Raw genomic sequence first — 21,275 nt, forward strand, 5'->3', positions numbered from 1 at the left:
AGACAGGCAATGGGGTCGTCACCTAAAGATGTGAGTGGTCATCAGCGCAACACGCAGCATAATCGTATGGGCATGAGTGATCCAAGTCATCATCATAAATTGATCGACTGGTCATTAGCGCAACTCGCAGCGTAATCGTATGGGCATAATGATCCAAGCCGTCGTAGTATGCTATGCATGCATGATTTGCCAGCCCATTATTAGTCCAATTGTAATCAGCCATTTTAGAATAAGCTCACGGTCACTACGGGGAGCGCAGGGCCCAACGTAGGCCGACAGCTCGGGCATAGTGTCCCATTACCACCATCCCCAGCTCATGAGGCTACCATCTTAGGATATTTAATGGAAGCCCATCGACTAGTGGCCAATCATATTATAGTATATGGGGCTTACCATCTCATGGTTGCACGGTATAAAATATCGAACCCATATAGGAAAAATACCAAAACAAAGCTACATAGGGCGATATCAAACAAGCCATATAGGGCAATATCAAACAAGCCACATCAGGCAATTATCAAAATAGGCCTCATAGGGCGAGTGTCAAAACCATGCGATAAAAGACCATCCTTGAAAACCATTGGACACAACAACCCTGGATGGTAGGCCCACATTAATGATCCATTTAGACCACCACTCAATAACCACTAAGTCGAAGGTCCATTTTAATCACAACTAGTCGAGTTACATCCTAAGTATGGGTGTACATTTATAGGTGGGAGTTTCCCACTAATGTACCAGTTTAAAGTCCATAAGCAATACACAAATAATCCACAAGCATGAACAAATATACAGGATGAACATTAAGTAGGCAAATAGCAATTCAATTTCCACCAGCTAACACATGTGATTATAAGAGAGAGATATCAATTATAATTTTAATAAAAACTATAACTTAAGCTAATGAGAAGATGGAAAGCTAAAGGGGAAGAATCATCACCTTATACTTGGAATCGCTTACTAGTGTTGCAAAGTGCCTGTCCCTTTAGAATTGAATCCTAACACAATTCATGAACTTGTACCATTAGATCCACGTTCTATGTACTATCTAGGTTTAAGATCATGGTCTAGGGTTTTAAATTTACTTATCTTAGGGTTTTAATATAGAATTAGAGTTCTATCCCAAGGTTTAGTTAAATGCTTAGATCCTAGGATTTGAATCCAAGATTATTATTAATATTATTATTATTATTGTTGTTGTTGTTGTTATTGTACCGTGGGCCAAATACTATTCATGATAGGAGTCTTAATCCAACCATATTTTCATAAGTTCATATTTGTACGTACCGAAATTATCTAATATTTTTATAATGACTAATAATCTCTTGGATAATATAGGTAATATCAGTAGAATATACAATAAGGACTAATTACATTAACAAGTATTATACTAATCCCATGATAAGTATTTTCAAATGATAATAGTCAATAATAGTGAATCTAGCCAAGATACTAGACACTGTGATCTACCATGAGTTATGAAGTTCTATAATTAGCTCAAACCTAACACACTATCTATGTCCAGGGTATTGACCTAGAGTTTAGATTACTTAGCTTTAGGTTTTTATCCTAGAGTTTAGGTCTAGGCTAGGTTTCTTAGGGTTTTGAACCTTACTTGGTGTATTATTAATTTTAGAGTTAATCTAACAATTATGAAATATTTATCAAGGTTAATATTATAATTAGTATTTGTTAATAATCATTATAATGACATCATTTAGTGCAATCCACTATCATTAACAAAGGTTTAAGAATGATAAATGAAACACTATGATTTAATAATTGAAATTTGTTTATCATAACTAGTTTTATCCTAAATATCCTACTAGCGGTTAATCATTGGCAATATTAACAATACTAATAATAACATTGTTAGCAATGATAATGATGCATTGAAACAAATCTGGATTGGGGAAACAGGTTGACTCACCTAGTTGACTCGGTTCCAGGCGAGTTGACTCGACTCAACACAAACACCAACACCTCTACATTCTCTCTCTCCTTCTCTCTTCTCTACTCTGCTGTAACAACCAGTAGCTCGTGGACCCGACCTGAGCTCGAGTCTCACTAGACTCAGTGACCCCACGCACTCAGTCGTGCTCGGGTCAACGCCCGACTCCAGCGTTCTCTGTATCTCCCTCTCTCTCTCTCTCTCTCTCTCTTCTTCCTCCTTATTCTTTTCTCTTCTCTCTACTGTCAGCAACAATCAGCTCAAGACTTATCCTGAATGAGTCTGAACGAGACAGCGGCCCGATTCGGGTCAGACTAGAGTGGTGCAGCATGGCAACAGCTGCCAGCTCCTTCTCCATTCTCCTTCTTTCTTCCTTTCTTCCCTCTTCTCTCTCTTTCTCCTCTCTATTGAGATCCCAACAGATCTCGAACCAGGCCCAACTCGGACCCATTGTTGGCCTGGATCGGACCCAACTCAGTCTGAAACTGGCCCGAGTTGCATGTTGCAGCGAGCAATGCGGCTCCAGCTCGAGTTCGGCCCATTCACTCTCTTTCTCTCACTTCCCATTTCTGATTTTCTACTCCCCTAGAGGCCTAACAGAGACCCTAGCTAAAACTAGACTCGCCAGCGGGCCGAGCTCGTCCGTGAGTCACACCAGCACTGGCGGACCAGTGTGGTGCGGCACAGCTCAAGTCGAGCTCACTCTCTCTCTTTCTATCTATTCTCTCCCTTTTCTTTTCTTTCTTCCTTCTGTTTCCTTCCTTCTTCCTTTTCTTCTTTTCTATTATTTTAGAGGCCTGACAGAGCCCACGGCTCGACCTGATTTCGCCCTGAGTTGAGATGACTCGGTGCAGCTCCGATGAGGAAGATGAGCTGCTGTTGATGGTGAATTTCCATCGGCAGTTTCTTCCTTTAATCTGACGGCTTGGGATGGTTCATATGGACTCTAGGAAGCTTACGGATAAGCTTTTCTGGAGCTTGGAGAACATCTGGGTGGTGGGTTCGACTGGAGCAAGTTTCAGCCGATTTTCTCTTAAACCGCTGTAATAGGTGGAGAGTGATTGCATCTACTAGCTCCTTCATTTATGAAAATCCCTAGCTCTCTAAGACCGTTGGATGTGATTTGGATGGCCCAGATTGCACTGGCTTGAAGCCGTTTTAGGGTACGGCTTGTAAGGCCGAAACCAGCCCCGGTATTAGTCTCTCTGTGGGCGAGAATCCTCTCCCATTTGGGGAGCCATTGGATGGCGGGGATTGGTTTGAAATGAACGGTCAGGATAGGCGGATTCGGCCTCTCGCGGATCGCTGAGCTGGAAGAAAGCAGTTTCCATTTCTGGATATAGTGTGTTTGTATGTCCTGTTTGCACCAAGGATTGTGTGCAAGAAAACATGTTGAACCGTGTGAAGTTTTCTTTGTTTTAGTCAGGGCCACGCTCTGAATCTGATGGACGGTTTGGATCATCTCAACGGGGCCATTAGGTGGGCCACCGATCAGCACAGACGCTCGTCCGTTCGCTGCTGAAAACTGAATGGAGAGAGAGAAACCTCTCCTTTTAAGGAAATCTCGGGTCAGGCCCGATTTGACTGGAAGTGTAGTCTAGTGCGCTGTCAATGCATGTGAACTGTACTCATGCACTACCCCAAATGGGCCCCACACGACTACATTAGGAGATCCACTCCGTCCATTCTACTTTGGAGTCCCTAGGAAGGGCCCGGGATCAAAGATCAGGCTGATAAATGTCCAGGTGGGGCCCACAACTTGATTTGTAGTCCTAATGGTGGTTTCCCGTCAATCTAGTGGTCGGATGATTCCGAAATTGGACGCCAATGGTTAAAAGGTCCGAATGGTCCACTTGTAAATTTTCATCACATATTACTAGCCAATACTAATGTTAATATAGACTTCATTACTTTGTATATTACTTATTAGTAAAATAATTAAAATCTCATGCACATATATACATATAATTTCTAATATTAATATGTTACTATTTACATGCTATTAATCATGTATTTATTAATATATAATTCCCAATATACAATATCCTATTTAAAATCACATTGTTAAATGATATAAAATTTTATTCATATATCTAATAATTTTTGGTATACATGTTTATAAAAATATTCAATACTACATTAATATTTATAACTCAATTATATATTGTAAAATTATGTTTAGTCAATATAGTATTATTTTCATAATATTTTAAGTACATTAAATATATATATTACTCTTATTATAATATATTTTCATATACTTCTATATGATAAATAATATATCAAGATACATCTATAATCTTTTGATCCATGTTTGTGTAAAATTTTATAATATAATAAATAGATAAGATAATATACTTAGCATATATTACTTGACTACTAGGTGGTTTGATATGTGGATGGGGATCACCATCGATGGTCATATTTAAACTAGGATGCACGTGAATGTTTACTAAGCTAGGTTTGCATTTATCCTATATCCCGGTTATACGGTAACACCCGAGTACTGAAAAGTACGGGGTGTTACAATCTACCCCCCTTAAAGATAATTTCATCCCCGAAATTCAATGCTTCTATTATTATTAAGGATGATGATAATATCCATTATTTTCCTACATGTACAAACGTATGCCACTAAGCGCCCAAAACTGGGGTCGTTACAATCTACCCCCCTTAAAGAAAAATCTCGTCCCCGAGATTTGATGATGCTCTTTCCAATTATTATTGATACAAGTAGCAGAGATATCCTATCACATGTCAACATTAAAATTTCTTATAGTATCTACAAATATTACAAGTTCATTTTAGTGGTCACTAGTAATATTGTCAACACGAATAGATGGTTGTAGTATGTTTGAGCCTGATACATTGATCTCCTGCCTGCAGGACAGAGGATTTTGGTATCAACTCACAACCCTATTAAATCTCGATCCTTTGCTTGAACAGGGCAACGAGATCGTTGAGATTCGCTAGGATTTAGAACTTGAGCCCAAACTGCGTAAGCTTTTCTTAAATATGGTTCCATCAATCTGAAATCCTGATTGTTCTAGATTCATGGGAAGTATTATCTGATTTTCCTATATCCATAACGAATAAGACCACATGGCCCATTATGCTTCCAATGCGCACTCTGATTCCTTAATGTACTAATCGAAAATTCCAGAATCAAGATTTCTACATGAAGTTTGAGTCGAAATTTCTAAACTCACTTAGAATTTCAAATCTAATCCCAACATGCGTAGCCTAGGGTTGAAAATTTACCCAAAGTCCCATAACTTCACCTCTAGTTAATTTCATGTGTTAGAATTTGTAGGAAATACTATTTCTAGGTAGAGATATGTGTCAAAGAATTCAAATTACATTTCCCATTGCGATTTCTTAAGTTTAGGGAGTTCTTATGTCCAACCTAATGTACAATGTGGTGGATAAGGAGTTTCCTACGAAGCCAAAGTTCAATCCATTTGATTGATTACTAAGATGACGTTATCCCTAACCATGAAATATTAAGAAATTTCATATCCTGAATTTCTAGCAAATCTTTGTTTGGAAGTTAAGTATAAAAATGTTCTTGTTTGGTCCTTTTATACATCATAGTGGGCATTTGTACATCCACAATACTTAAGTTTAGTTTCTAATTTCAAATGACTAAACCTAAAATCTCTCAAGGGAACCTACACTCATTTCTAAGTCCTATAGTTACCAAAACAATCTTCTAGGGAGCTTAACATTTTGAAGTATCTATATTCCTAAAACTATAATTTTTGCAGGGAACTTTCCATAAGTTCAATGACTAAATGTTCTAAAGGTCCTAAGTTCATTTCTATGTTCTCCAGTCATTCAAACAACTTTTGTAGGAGCCTAAAATTTTGAATCACTATGTTCTCAATTCCCCCTGATTTCAAATGGCTAACTTAATAGTTTCTAAGGATCTCTACATGAGTTTGAAGTCCAAAGGTCTAGTCCTGAAAATTTCAAGGGTCTAAAGTTTGAAGTACCTATGTTCTCAAGTTGTCCTCCTACAATATTTAGGTTTAGTTCCAAGTTTAAGCAACTACTCTGATATTCTATAATGGGGAAGTAAGCTTTGTCTCTAAGTTCAAATGGCTAACCTAGAATGTTAAAGGGACTTAGGTCCAGTTTGAAGTTTCTAAGATTTCCAACAACTTTCTTAAGGGACCTAAAACATTAAATATCTATATTTTTAATGGAACCTTAAATCATTTCTAAGTTCTATGATCGTCCAAAACAATCATCTAGGGGCCTAAAATTCTGAGTCCCTATATCCTTAATTTATCCTAGCTACAGGGGGGATTCATATAAGTTCAAATGGTTATTCTAATAATTTCTAAAGGGACCTAAGTTAAATTCTAAGTTCAAATACTAGTTTTGGTGGTTTACATGGGAACCAAGGTTTTTTAAGTTCCAATGTCTAAACATAAAATCTTCAAGGGGACCCCAGTTATTTAGCCGATTTTACGTATATGATAATGCTTAATGGAGTATTTTAATTGTATTTTTGTTACAGGATGAAGTCAGGAGCGTTAATTGAAAATTGATGTTAAAGGCATGGATTTCATGATCCAAAGTCTCCAGAGCACGGGATGGACTCCAGAGAACCAATAATGAAGATTTTACACGCCTGAGATCTGAGGAAAGCAAGCCAAAGGGGTCCAAAAAGGGTCTAGAATGCAAGATCACATGGTTCCCGCTATCCAATCAGTTCGAAACTTCATACATGGGATGAGGGCCGTAAATTAACTGTACATATTAAATTTCAGCCATTGATAATCTCAGGAAGTGGTCTAACGGTCAGATCAGCCCCTTAATTCATTAAGTGGGGTCCGCTGGATATCTGGATATACATCAATTTTGGTCCTGACGGTTTAAAGAAGATGAGCAATAGGATGGACGGATTGGATTTCTCGAAATCATCACAGTGGACCCATATGTATAATGTATGTACATAGTGCACATGTGCACTATCGGAGCACCGAATGCACCTAAGTCGGTCAGCAGCGCTGACCCGACTTTCCTTTTCAAAAACGGAAAATTCCGTTTCCAGCGCGCGTAACGGACGGAAGTCCGTTTTTACGGACCGTTGTGGGCCCCACCGGTAGCACGTACGGTTGATCCAAGCCGTCCATCGTGTAGAGGGCTTTGACAACTACAAAACCATGTTTTCATCTTGTGCCCATGCGTGCACACGTGCGTGATACAGAGGCCACAAACAGGCCGTCTTGTGACGTTCAAAACTGATTTTGTTCTGATTTCTTCTCTGGGCTGCGTCCACGCAAATTCAAAACCATCCATATTTGAACGAAATCTCGTCCTCTATCCAATGGACGGGGTGGATTTCTCCGAAAACGCTTATGTGGGGCCCACCGAGCATCAGCGCCGGACGTTCGATGGCTTACTCACGTCCGCGAAGAGCCGACTTCCGGGCGGTTGTGGCCCACCATCTTCGATCAGATGGAAGATCTGATCCGTCCATCGTGTAGAGGGCGTCGAGAGCTTCAAAACCATGTTGATATTCCTCGCCCATGCGTACACACGTGTGCGGTGCAGAGGCCAAAAGTAGACTGCCCCGGGACGTTCAAAACTGATCTTTTTGTATTTTCTTCTCTGGGCCGCACTAATGGACCTTCAAAACCACCTATTCTTGACTGAAATTTCGTCCTGAATCCAATGGACGGGGTAGATTTTCTAGAAAATGCCTCTGTGGGGCCCACCGATCACGGCTGCGAAAAATTGCACTTCGAGTCCTTCTACGACTCTGCCACCGACCCAAGCCATCCAGCAGCTATAAAAGGGGAGTTTTTATTTTTAGAAAGTTTCTATTTCTAGGCTATTTTTATTTTTATTTTTATTTTTTTATTTTTAGAAATTTCCTATTTTCTAATTCTAGATTCTGATTCTTCTTTCAAGTAACTTTCTATTTTCTAGTTTAGGTTTTATTATTAGAAGAGTCTTTAGGTTTTATTTTTTTAGAAAGTTTCTCTCTTATTTTCTAATTTCCTATTTTTTAGAAATTTTTCCTTTTTAGAAACTAACTTAGCTTTTATTTCTAAGATTACAAACTTTCTTTTTTAGAAATTAACCGTTGCTTAGGATTTTTTTTTCTAGCATTATTTTAGTAAATTTAATTTATTTTTGTTTTCTTTTTGTTTACAGGAATTAAGGAAGGAAGCTGCTAAATAACATTGTCTTCAAAAGAAGGAGCTCTCAAATCTTCAGACATTCATCATCTCCTTTTCTCGGGTTCTTCTTTCCAATTCTCGTTTGTATAGCTTTCTCTTGTTTTAGGAATTCATAACTTTTTCCTTTAGTTTTATTCATTTTAGGTTGCATCTTAGTTTAGTTTTCTTTCTTATTGCAATAACATAGTTTATGCTAGGACGTAGATCTCTGAATATAGAACTAGCACCGTTTGATCCTGAGATTGAAAGAACAATTCGTGAAAGATTGAGAAATAATCCTGTTGAAATGGCGAATGAGACTGAAGTTAAAGCTCTCAAAGATTATTCAGCTCCTGTCCAATTTAATGCGCCTTCATGCATAGTGTTGCCAACCACTATGGCAGCACACTTTGAACTTAAACCTGGAGTCATACAATTGTTGCCATCCTTTTATGGATTGGACAAGGAGGACCCATATCATCATGTGAAAGAATTCTTAAACATTTGCTCCACCTTTAAGTTCCAAAACTTCTCAGACGATTCGATCCGCCTACGCCTGTTTCCTTTTTCTTTGAAGGATAAGGCGAAAGCATGGTTGAATTCTCTAGAAGTTGGATCTATCACTACATGGGACCAACTGTCCTAAGAAGTTCTTAAACAAGTTCTTCCCCGTTCACAAAACCAATGCCCTCCGTAGAGAAATTACTAACTTCACACAAAAAGAGGGCGAGCACTTTCATGAATGTTGGGAAAGATGGAAGGACTTGCTTCTTAAATGTCCTCACCATGGTTTTGAGAAGTGGCAACAAGTTCAATACTTCTATGACGGTCTGACACCACAGAACCGTCGCATGGTTGATGCCACCAGTGGAGGGTCATTCATGACCAAAAGTGATGTCGAAGCGTGGAACTTCTTTGAAACCTTGTGCGAAAATTCCCAGCAATGGGATTATTCAAATAGAGGTGACAGAAGTCCCCAACCACAAAAGAGAGGTGGTATATATGAGATAGGAGTCATGCCAGAGCTGAGCGCCAAGCTTGATAACCTGACAAAGAAAGTTGATGCTCTGGTATTAAATAATGGACCACCACAAACAGCTCAAGTCGAGGCATATGCCACATGTTCTAGTCCTGCCCATCCTATGCAGTCTTGTCCATCTAGTGCAGCATTCCCAGAACTTCTCTCTGAACAAGTTCATGCTATGAACACTTTTCAAAAATCTGGGAATGATCCTTACTCAAACACCTATAATCCAGGGTGGGCTAGACATCCAAATTTCTCTTGGGCAAAAGGACCACAACAAGGAGGACCATCTGAAAATCCTCCTATGCAACCTTACTCCCAAGTTGGCAGTCAACAACCTCAGCAGTTCCACAATATCAACAACTGCCTACACAATCAAGGAAACCATCTCTTGAGGATACACTCCATCTTTTCATGCAGAGTTCTCTCCAATTCCAAAAAGACACCCAACAAACCTTACTGGCCAACCAGCAAAGCTTACATGCAAATGCACAATCCATTGCCAAGCTGGAAGTACAAATGGGTCAACTAGCTGCCACATTGAGTGAGAGAGAGAAGGGCAAGCTCCCTAGCCAACCTGAGGCTAATCCAAAGGGACAATATGAGATTGGCTCTAATTCCAACCAAGGGCAATATCATGAGCAGGCCAAATCGATCACTACCCTTAGGTCAGGCAAGCAGATTGATAACAGAATAGAGATGCCTGGGGATGAATCAAATTCTAAAACAGAAGATCAAGATGAAGCAGAGAGCCATACCAATGCATCCAAAGTCCAAAAGCTCTCTGACTCTCCAAGAGCCACTAATGTGCCACCTTATGTGCCCAAAGCACCCTTTCCTCAACGTCGCACCAATAAAGAAAAGAAATAACTTTGATGAAATCTTGGATGTGTTTCAAAAAGTGCAAGTCAACATCCCGTTACTTGACGCTATCAAGCAAGTCGCTCTGCTTACGCTAAGTTTCTTAAAGATTTATGCACTCAAAAGCGTAAGCAAAATGTTCATAAGAAAGTCTTCCTTGCAGAGCAGCACAGATCCAAGATTCAACATACAAACCCTAATAAATTTAGGGATCCAGAATCTCAAAACATTTCTTGCTGCATAGGAAATCAAAAGATCGTGAAGGCATTACTTGATTTAGGGCGATTGTCAATTTGTTACCATATTCGGTTTATGAGCAGCTAGGACTTGGTGAGTTGAAACCGACTAAGGTAACATTACAACTAGCCGATAGATCTGTCAAGGTGCCCCGGGGTGTTATTGAAGATGTGTTAATCCAGGTTGATAAATTTTATTTTCCAGTGGATTTCATAGTTATAGATACTTAGCCTGTCCAGATCATAGTCAGATCCCAGTCATTTTGGGTAGTCCATTTTTGGCCACATCTAATGCTATTATCAATTGCAGGAATGGAGGTATGGAGTTGTCCTTTGGTAAAATGAATATTAAACTCAATGTTTTCAATGCAGGACAACAACCCTCAGATTGGATGACATATTTGAAGTGGACATGATCGAGAGCCTTGTGCAGGACTCCTTCCATACATCTTTTGAAGATCCTCTTGAGACCTGCTTAGCACAATCGGGCATGGATTTTGACATTGATAGTCCCATCCATGAAGTCAATGCATTGCTCGACTCTACTCCTATATTGGAGACTGAAAAATGGAGAGCGAAAGTGGAACCTCTCCATCCCTCTGAGACCCTTCTTGACAGCATAGCTTCCGACTCTGAGAAGACAAAGGCGAGCAGGCTGCTTAATGTTCTTAGAGCATATAAGGTAGCAATTGAACGGAAGATAGTGGAAATACAGGGAGTATGCCCCACGATATGTATGGATCATGCTGTGGAAATGTCGCATAACATGCAAAGGAAGCGTGATCCTAACATAGAAGAAGTCGTTCGAGCAGAAGTCCTTAAATTATTTGACGACAGTGTCAGTTGCCTTATTTCAGATAACACAGTTCATGGGAACTCACATCACTTGTCTGGGATCGGTTAATGAAAGTGTTGAGGTAATTTCTTTGGCGGACCCCGGTTATAAAGATTATTTCATTCATGGTCCGTTCTTGTCTGGCTGAAGACGTTAAACTTAGCGCTCATGGGAGGCAACCCAGCCTTTTGCTTTATTGTATTGCTTTTTATTTCATTCATTTTCATTTTTCTGAGTTAGTTACTTCAATGTTTGTGGGTAACATTACTGCAAACCCTCACGAGACTACAACTCGTCCACTAGGGGTAACCTAGGGGTTTAAAGGCTTGTTGCATGCGCTAAATGCAATCGAGAGCACCTGCGAAAGTGGTATAGGTAGGATCTTCTTTTCTTTTTGTTATTTTCGCTTCTGTTAATTTCTCTCTTGCCCTAACTTGCTCTTACATTGATAATTTTGGGAAGCCTCTTGATTCTCCGTCCAGGTACTATCTTTCCCTCATTTCTCTTTTATTATTCGTTGTCCCATGTGCATCGCATGATTATTTCTTTTACATTGAGGACAATGTAGATTTTAGGTTGGGGGTGGGAGATTAGGTAACCTAATCAGTATTTTCTTGGTCTTGAGCAAAATTTGTGAAAATTTTAAATTTTTTCTGAATTTCTATTGAATTCAAAGTGATTTTGAAGGATAGTTGTGATTTTACCATTATAAGCTACATGATGTTGGTAACTAATGACTCTTGGATTCGGCCATCTGCTTGATTTCACAGTCCATTTTGATTTGTTAATCCATGATTAGACGTTGTGAACATTGATTGAGTCATGATTTCACATATCACATCTCGCTTACACATTAAGCTTTCGGTTCGATAACTGAATGATTAACTTGGTAAAAAGAAGAATTAAAAGGCTAAGTCACATAATCTTCACCATAGGTTTGCTCCCTATAGGTATAGATTTGATTCTCCATAGTTGACTTATAAAAAATGAGGCGACGAGTTTTCGCCATAGGTTTGCTCCCTATAGGTAAGAATTTGATTCCTCTCATTTACGTTACTGCTCATAAAGAAAATCAAAGGTTGGTAAAATTAAAAATAAATATGTGAGATAAGTGTTGGTTTCAAGCTTGGTTGTCACGAATTACCAATGATATCATGAGGTTGACAATTGGATCTCTTAATGTTTGTAAGTCGAGATTACACTTTACAGTCATGGAGCTCGATGTTCAGAAATGTTCTAATTAATGGATTAATATGTTGAACTTGATTATGAAGTTTACTATGAGCTTGATTTCAGGAGAAAATTCTACTTACCATTCATGAATCTTAGAATTTTCACATCTCAGCTGTCTGTTCACAAGTTACTTGAGTTACAGGAATCATCTTTTATTTCTAAAATTATTTTTCGCATACTTTGCTCGGGACTAGCAAAATGCTGGTTGGGGGTTGTGATCAGGGTCAAATATTGCATATCAGACCCCAGTAATTACCAGATTTTACGTATATGATAATGCTTAATGGAGTATTTTAATTGTATTTTTGTTACAGGATGAAGTCAGGAGCGTTAATTGAAAATTGATGTTAAAGGCATGGATTTCATGATCCAAAGTCTCCAGAGCACGGGATGGACTCCAGAGAACCAATAATGAAGATTTTACACGCCTGAGATCTGAGGAAAGCAAGCCAAAGGGGCCCGAAAAGGGTCCAGAATGCAAGATCACATGGTTCCCGCTATCCAATCAGTTCGAAACTTCATACATGGGATGAGGGCCGTAAATTAACCGTACATATTAAATTTCAGCCATTGATAATCTCGGGAAGTGGTCTAACGGCCAGATCAGCCCCTTAATTCATTAAGTGGGGCCCGCTGGATTTCTGGATATACATCAATTTTGGTCCTGACGGTTTAAAGAAGATGAGCAATAGGATGGACGGATTGGATTTCTCGAAATCATCACAGTGGACCCATATGTATAATGTATGTACATAGTGCACATGTGCACTATCGGAGCACCGAATGCACCTAAGTCGGTCAGCAGCGCTGACCCGACTTTCCTTTTCAAAAACGGAAAATTCCGTGTCCCGCGCGCGTAACGGACAGCTGTGGGCCCCACCGGTAGCACGTACGGTTGATCCAAGCCGTCCATCGTGTAGAGGGCTTTGACAACTACAAAACCATGTTTTCATCTTGTGCCCATGCGTGCACACGTGCGTGATACAGAGGCCACAAACAGGCCGTCTTGTGACGTTCAAAACTGATTTTGTTCTGATTTCTTCTCTGGGCTGCGTCCACGCAAATTCAAAACCATCCATATTTGAACGAAATCTCGTCCTCTATCCAATGGACGGGGTGGATTTCCCCGAAAAAGCTTATGTGGGGCCCACCGAGCATCACAGCACCGGACGTGCGAAGGCTTACGCACGTCCGCGAAGAGCTGACTTCCGGGCGGTTGTGGCCCACCATCTTCGATCAGATGGAAGATCTGATCCGTCCATCGTGTAGAGGGCGTCGAGAGCTTCAAAACCATGTTGATATTCCTCGCCCATGCGTACACACGTGTGCGGTGCAGAGGCCAAAAGTAGACTGCCCCGGGACGTTCAAAACTGATCTTTTTGTATTTTCTTCTCTGGGCCGCACTAATGGACCTTCAAAACCACCTATTCTTGACTGAAATTTCGTCCTGAATCCAATGGACGGGGTAGATTTTCCAGAAAATGCCTCTGTGGGGCCCACCGATCACGGCTGCGAAAAATTGCACTTCGAGTCCTTCTACGACTCTGCCACCGACCCCAGCCATCCAGCAGCTATAAAAGGGGAGTTTTGGACGTGGGAAAGGCATTCAGAACCAGGGGATTCCAGATCTGGAGCAAGGGAGAGAAGAAAGAGAAGAAAGAAGAGAGAGAGAGATTGTTTGGTTTGATGTTTTTTTATGAATTTTATTTAATATTTTTTATGGATTTTATGGGTCACTAATCTCTCAGCTAGGGCTGAGATGAAGCCCTTAATTTGATCAGCTCTTGTATTGGTTGATTTACTTTGAATTTCAATTAATTTGTTTCTTTCTCTAAGTGGGCTTTATGGGTTTAAATTCTATACTTCTCCATCTATGAACTTGATTAAAGTATATATATGGATGTTGTTTGGATGCTTATTATAGGTGCTTATGTCGGATCAAGAACAAGTTTCCTATAGAGGAAGAAACAGGGTGCTTTAATGAATGTACATTCCATGTACCCGACCAAGGATATGGGATATGTCATTCATGGCATTGCTTAAAGGAATTAGACAGTTTGTATGCCCGATTAAGGACACAGATTGTGCTTTCTCTGTATAAGTGGTATCAATCTAGATCAAGGTGAATCAACAGACAAAACAAGGGTTAGGATAATTAGGGGTGGATTCGAAAGTCCTAGTGCTCTCTCTCTGATTGAATTTTCTTCCCTGTTCTTAATTAATTGTTTTTCATAAAATTGTGCTTAGTAATTCATTCCATTATTTGTTGGATTAGTTAAGGAGAATCATAGATTTGAATTGTGACGACCAGTCCTCGTGGGAACGATCTCGTAATACGTACCGTATCTGCATCTGATTCGTATACTTGCGAGTTTAAAAATCATTTAAATCATGTTGGTTTTTTAAGTTCCAATGTCTAAACATAAAATCTTCAAGGGGACCTAAGTTTAGGTCTCTATATTCCTAATGATTTTCCTGAGTCTAAGGGAACTTCACTTAAGTTCAAGTTTCTAATTTCAAACATCTTAACTTGAGACATTTGAAGTTTGTATAAGATCATTTCCCAAGGCCAAGTTTGTCTAAACTATGCTCTGATACCAACTTGTAATGCCCCAGTTTTCAGGACCTGAGTATATGACACGTATCCCAAAAACCTGAGTGTTAGCTTTAAAGGATGGTTGAATTCGAGTGTACATTGTTTTTCTTCCTTCATCAGAGTAAGCAAATGAGCGTAGTGTGGACAAATCGACATAAAGGAAAATTTCATTATCATTCAAATTTACAAGAAGTTGCCCATAATGACTTATACAAACTAATGTCTCCAAAATTAATAAGTACAAGATCTACAAGAATTTAATACATGAAGAATAGCGGAAAGCATATAAATATAAGCCGCAAGATCACGCAGCTCCTCCAGGTAAATACAGCCATACATCCCTGGCAATTGTACTCTGCTCCTCATCAAGTCTGAACATATATATCACTAAAGCCACCTGTACTACCTGTACGGTTGTATATTTGATGGATGAGCGGCCAACTCAGTGTGAATTTCCCTCAAGATTACATACCGCCGCATTAGATAAGAGATATCATAAAACATCCAGACAACCAAAACAGAGTAAATGTAATCTTATTAGGTGCATGGATGCATGAATGCAATCATCGACCTGGGTAAATCATCCGGACGGTCGGTGCCCCAGGAAAAACATCCAGACAGGCAATGGGGTCGTCACCCAAAGATGTGAGTGGTCATCAGAGGAACACGCAGCGTAATCGTATGGGCATAAGTGATCCAAGTCATCATCATAAATCGATCGACTGGTCATTAGCGCAACTCGCAGCGTAATCGTATGGGCATAATGATCCAAGTCGTCGTAATATGCTATGCATGCATGATTTGCCAGTCCATTATTAGTCCAATTGCAATCAGCCATTTTAGAATAAGCTCACGGTCACTACGGGGAGCGCAGGGCCCAGCGTAGGCCGACAGCTCGGGCATAGTGTCCTATTACCACCATCCCCGGCTCATGAGGCTACCATCTTAGGATGTTTAATGGAAGCCCATCGACTAGTGGCCAATCATATTATAGTATATGGGGCTTACCATCGCATAGTTGCACGGTATAAAATATCGAACCCATATAGGGAAAATACTAAAACAAAGCTACATAGGGCGATATCAAACAAGCCATATAGGGCAATATCAAACAAGCCACATAGGGCAGTTATCAAAATAGGCCTCATAGGGCGAGTGTCAAAACCATGCGATAAAAGACCATCCTTGAAAACCATTGGACATAACAAACCTGGATGGTAGGTCCACATTAATGATCCATTTAGACCACCACTCAATAACCACTAAGTCGAAGGTCCATTTTAATCACAACCAGTCGGGTTACATCCTAAGTATGGATGAACATTTATAGGTGGGAGTTTCTCACTAATGTACCAGTTTAAAGTCTATAAGCAATACACAAATAATCCACAAGCATGAACAAATATACAGGATGAACATTAAGTAGGCAAATAACAATTCAATTTCCACCAGCTAACACATGTGATTATAAGAGAGAGATATCAATTATAATTTTTAATAAAAACTATAACTTAAGCTAATGAGAAGATGGAAAGCTAAAGGGGAAGAATCATCAACTTATACTTGGAATCGCTTACTAGTGTTGCAAAGTGCTTGTCCCTTTAGAATTGAATCCTAACACAATTCATGAACTTGTACCATTAGATCCACGTTCTATGTACTATCTAGGTTTAAGATCATGGTCTAGGGTTTTAAATTTACTTATCTTAGGGTTTTAATATAGAATTAGAGTTTTATCCCAAGGTTTAGTTAAATGCTTAGATCCTAGGATTTGAATCCAAGATTATTATTAATATTATTATTATTATTATTGTTGTTGTTGTTATTGTACCGTGGGCCAAATACTATTCATGATAGGAGTCTTAATCCAACCATATTTTCATAAGTTCATATTTGTACGTACCGAAATTATCTAATATTTTCATAATGACTAATAATCTCTTGGATAATATAGCTAATATTGGTAGAATATACAATAAGGACTAATTACATTAACAAGTATTATACTGATCCCATGATAAGTATTTTCAAATGATAATAGTCAATAATAGTGAATCTAACCATGATACTAGACACTGTGATCTACTATGAGTTATGAAGTTCTACAATTAGCTCAAACCTAACACACTAACTATGTCCAGGGTATTGACCTAGAGTTTAGATTACTTAGCTTTAGGGTTTTATCCTAGAGTTTAGGTCTAGGCTAGGTTTCTTAGGGTTTTGATCCTTACTTGGTGTATTATTAATTTTAGAGTTAATCTAACAATTATGAAATATTTATCAAGGTTAATATTATAATTAGTATTTGTTAATAATCATTATGATGACATCATTTAGTGCAATCCACTATCATTAACAAAGGTTTAAGAATGATAAATGAAACACTATGATTTAATAATTGAAATTTGTTTATCATAACTAGTTTTATCCTAAATATCCTACTAGCGGTTAATCATTGGTAATATTAACAATACTAATAATAACATTGTTAGCAATGATAATGATGCATTGAAACAAATCTAGATTGGGGAAACAGGTTGACTCACCTAGTTGACTCGATTCGAGGCGAGTTGAGTCGACTCAACACAAACACCAACACCTCTACATTCTCTCTCTCCTTCTCTCTTCTCTACTCTGCTGTAACAACCAGCAGCTCGTGGACCCGACCTGAGCTCGAGTCTCACTAGACTCAGTGACCCCACGCACTCAGTCGTGCTCGGGTCAAGGCCCGACTCCAACGTTCTCTGTATCTCTCTCTCTCTCTCTCTCTCTCTCTCTCTCTCTCTCTCTGCTGTCAGCAGCAATCAGCTCAGGACTTATCCTGAATGAGTCCGAGCGAGGCAGCGGCCCGGTTCGGGTCAGACTAGAGTGGTGCAGCATGGCAACAGCTGCCAGCTCCTTCTCCATTCTCCTTCTTTCTTCCTTTCTTCCCTCTTCTCTCTCTTTCTCCTTTCTATTGAGATCCCAACAGATCTCGAACCAGGCCCAACCTGGACCCATTGCTAGCCTGGATCGGACCCAACTCAGTCTGAAACTGGCCCGTGTTGCATGTTGCAGCGAGCAGTGCGGCTCCAGCTCGAGTCCGGCCCACTCACTCTCTTTCTCTCACTTCCCATTTCTGATTTTCTACTCCCCTAGAGGCCTAACAGAGACCCTGGCTAAAACCAGACTCGCCAGCGGGCCGAGCTCGTCCGTGAGTCACACCAGCACTGGCGGACCGGTGTGGTGCAGCACAGCTCAAGTCGAGCTCACTCTCTCTCTTTCTATCTATTCTCTCCCTTTTCTTTTTCTTTCTTCCTTCTGTTTCCTTCCTTCTTCCTTTTCTTCTTTTCTATCGTTTCAGAGGCCTGAAAGAGCCCACGGCTCGACCTGATTTCGCCCTGAGTTGAGATGACTCGGTGCAGCTCCGATGAGGAAGATGAGCTACTGTTGATGGTGGATTTCCATCGGCAGTTTCTTCCTTTAATCTGACGGCTTGGGATGGTTCATATGGACTCTAAGAAGCTTACGGATAAGCTTTTCTGGAGCTTGGAGAACATCTGGGTGGTGGGTTCGACTGGAGCAGGTTTCAGCCGATTTTCTCTCAAACCGCTGTAAGAGGTGGAGAGCCATTGCATCTACTAGCTCCTTCATTTATGAAAATCCCTAGCTCTCTAGGACCGTTGGATGTGATTTGGATGGCCCAGATTTCACTGGCTTGAAGCCATTTTAGGGTACGGCTTGTAAGGCCGAAACCAGCCCCGGTATTGGTCTCTCTGTGGGCGAGAATCCTCTCCCATTTGGGGAGCCATTGGATGGCCGGGATTGGTTTAAAATGAACGGTCAGGATAGGCGGATTCGGCCTCACACGGATCGCTGAGCTGGAAGAAAGCAGTTTCCATTTTTGGATATAGTGTGTTTGTATGTCCTGTTTGCACCAAGGATTGTGTGCAAGAAAACATGTTGAACCGTGTGAAGTTTTCTTTGTTTTAGTCAGGGCCACGCTCTGAATCTGATGGACGGTCTGGATCATCTCAACGGGGCCATTAGGTGGGCCACCGATCAGCACAGACGCTCGTCCGTTCGCTGCTGACAACCGAATGGAGAGAGAGAAACCTCTCCTTTTAAGGAAATCTCGGGTCAGGCCCGATTTGACTGGAAGTGTAGTCTAGTGCGCTGCCGATGCATGTGAACTGTACTCATGCACTACCCCAAATGGGCCCCACACGACTACATTAGGAGATCCACTCCGTCCATTCTACTTTGGAGTCCCTAGGAAGGGCCCGGGATCAAAGATCAGGCTGATAAATGTCCAGGTGGGGCCCACAACTTGATTTGTAGTCCTAATGGTGGTTTTCCGTCAATCTAGTGGTCGGATGATTCCGAAATTGGACGCCAATGGTTAAAAGGTCCTAATGGTCCACTTGTAAATTTTCATCACATATTACTAGCCAATACTAATGTTAATATAGACTTCATTACTTTTGTATATTACTTATAATTAAAATAATTAAAATCTCATACACATATATACATATAATTTCTAATATTAATATGCTACTATTTACATGCTATTAATCATGTATTTATTAATATATAATTCCTAATATACAATATCCTATTTAAAATCACATTGTTAAATGATATAAAATTTTATTCATATATCTAATAATTTTTGGTATACATGTTTATAAAAATATTCAATACTACATTAATATTTATAACTCAATTATATATTGTAAAATTATGTTTAGTCAATATAGTATTATTTTCATAATATTTTAAGTACATTAAATATATATATTACTCTTATTATAATATATTTTCATATACTTCTATATGATAAATAATATATCAAGATACATCTATAATCTTTTGATCCATGTTTGTGTAAAATTTTATAATATAATAAATAGATAAGATAATATACTTAGCATATATTACTTGACTACTAGGTGGTTTGATATGTGGATGGGGATCACCATCGACGGTCATATTTAAACTAGGATGCACGTGAATGTTTACTAAGCTAGGTTTGCATTTATCCTAAATCCCGGCTATACGGTAACACCCGAGTACTGAAAAGTACGGGGTGTTATAATCTACCCCCCTTAAAGATAATTTCGTCCCCAAAATTCAATGCTTCTATTATTATTAAGGATGATGATAATATCCATTATTTTCTTACATGTACAAATGTATGCCACTAAGCGCCCAAAACTGGGGTCGTTACGAAGTGCCCTGCTTATATAAAGGAGCGCGTGCTCCCTACCTTTGACTTCGCCAATCGGATAGCCTCATTGCCCTCTCCTATTTATAGGGCAATCTCTATGGGTGAGATTGAATGACCACTGAGACATGGTCGAGATTTTGACTAGGACGAGTGGCTAAAGACAACGACTCATTTGCTGACGATGAGTCAAAAGTAACCTATGAGAGAAGACACTCCCCCACCATCTAGGCCGAAGGAAACCCATCGCAACAAAGCTGAAGAGTTCTAGGAGAAAATCAGAGAACATAATAAAAATAAACTCCAAAATTCCTGGGAGTTGATTCGGGTGATCGAGGGTATTATGAAATTTAATAACATGTATAAGCAAGGCATGATAGTGATCCCACTGAGCCTTCTCCACCATCAGTTTATCCTCAACTGCGAACCGTTAGATCAAATGGATGAGGAGAAACTGGCCTTCACAAAGTCCTGTTCATCGAGCGAACTCAGAATTTTGGAAGGTATCTTACTGCTGAAGAAGCCAAGCCAACAGATTGGCGATGTTCACCAGATGATCTTCCTCACTCCTCATAATCCACACAATCGGTTTTTGACTTAATTTTATGAGACAGTTTAACAACGTTTCAGAGAACGTCAATCGATCTAGAGTCTGAAAGAATTCAAGATAAGAGGCCTCCTGACTTCTCGCGACCACTCTCTTGGATGGGTAGCAATGATGAAAGACCCATACCCTAGACCATATCATTCCATAGGCTTCCGCGGTCCTCACGGTCGAATTCTGGCAACCCTTGACTTATATTCGACGATTGTGCACGATCCTAAACCGAATCCTATGTACAGGAGTCAGCTTAACTTAAAAATTATACCCTAGCGACCACGCCATCACCACGGTTCTAATGTCGTAACTCGCGCACCGATCCAATACCCAAGCTAGAAGATTTGGGCCCGCGTTCATTTCGAGGAAAACACCGCGTGTGCGAATTTTGAGAGAATCTCTACAACATGTCCCATCAATCAATTAATCAATTAAGTCAAGCACACACCATACCACAAGTACAAGCAACCCATCCCTTTCCTATTCCCAAAGTCAATTCTCTCTCTCCACCCATCCCTTTCTTACAACTCCATCACTCCACCCATCACCCATTACC

General features: G+C 39.8%; 1 non-coding gene across 1 annotated transcript; it reads right to left on the reverse strand.

Annotated features, from left to right (window-relative positions):
* Nucleotides 1-8,813: 8,813 nt before the first annotated feature.
* Nucleotides 8,814-8,920, reverse strand: LOC131254424 (small nucleolar RNA R71). The gene has a single exon (XR_009175537.1). It is a non-coding gene; the product is annotated as a small nucleolar RNA R71 (small nucleolar RNA).
* Between the last annotated feature and the right edge of the window lie 12,355 nt (nt 8,921-21,275).

The sequence above is a fragment of the Magnolia sinica genome, chromosome 8, assembly GCF_029962835.1.
Source record: "Magnolia sinica isolate HGM2019 chromosome 8, MsV1, whole genome shotgun sequence".
In the NCBI taxonomy this organism is placed as follows: domain Eukaryota; kingdom Viridiplantae; phylum Streptophyta; class Magnoliopsida; order Magnoliales; family Magnoliaceae; genus Magnolia; species Magnolia sinica.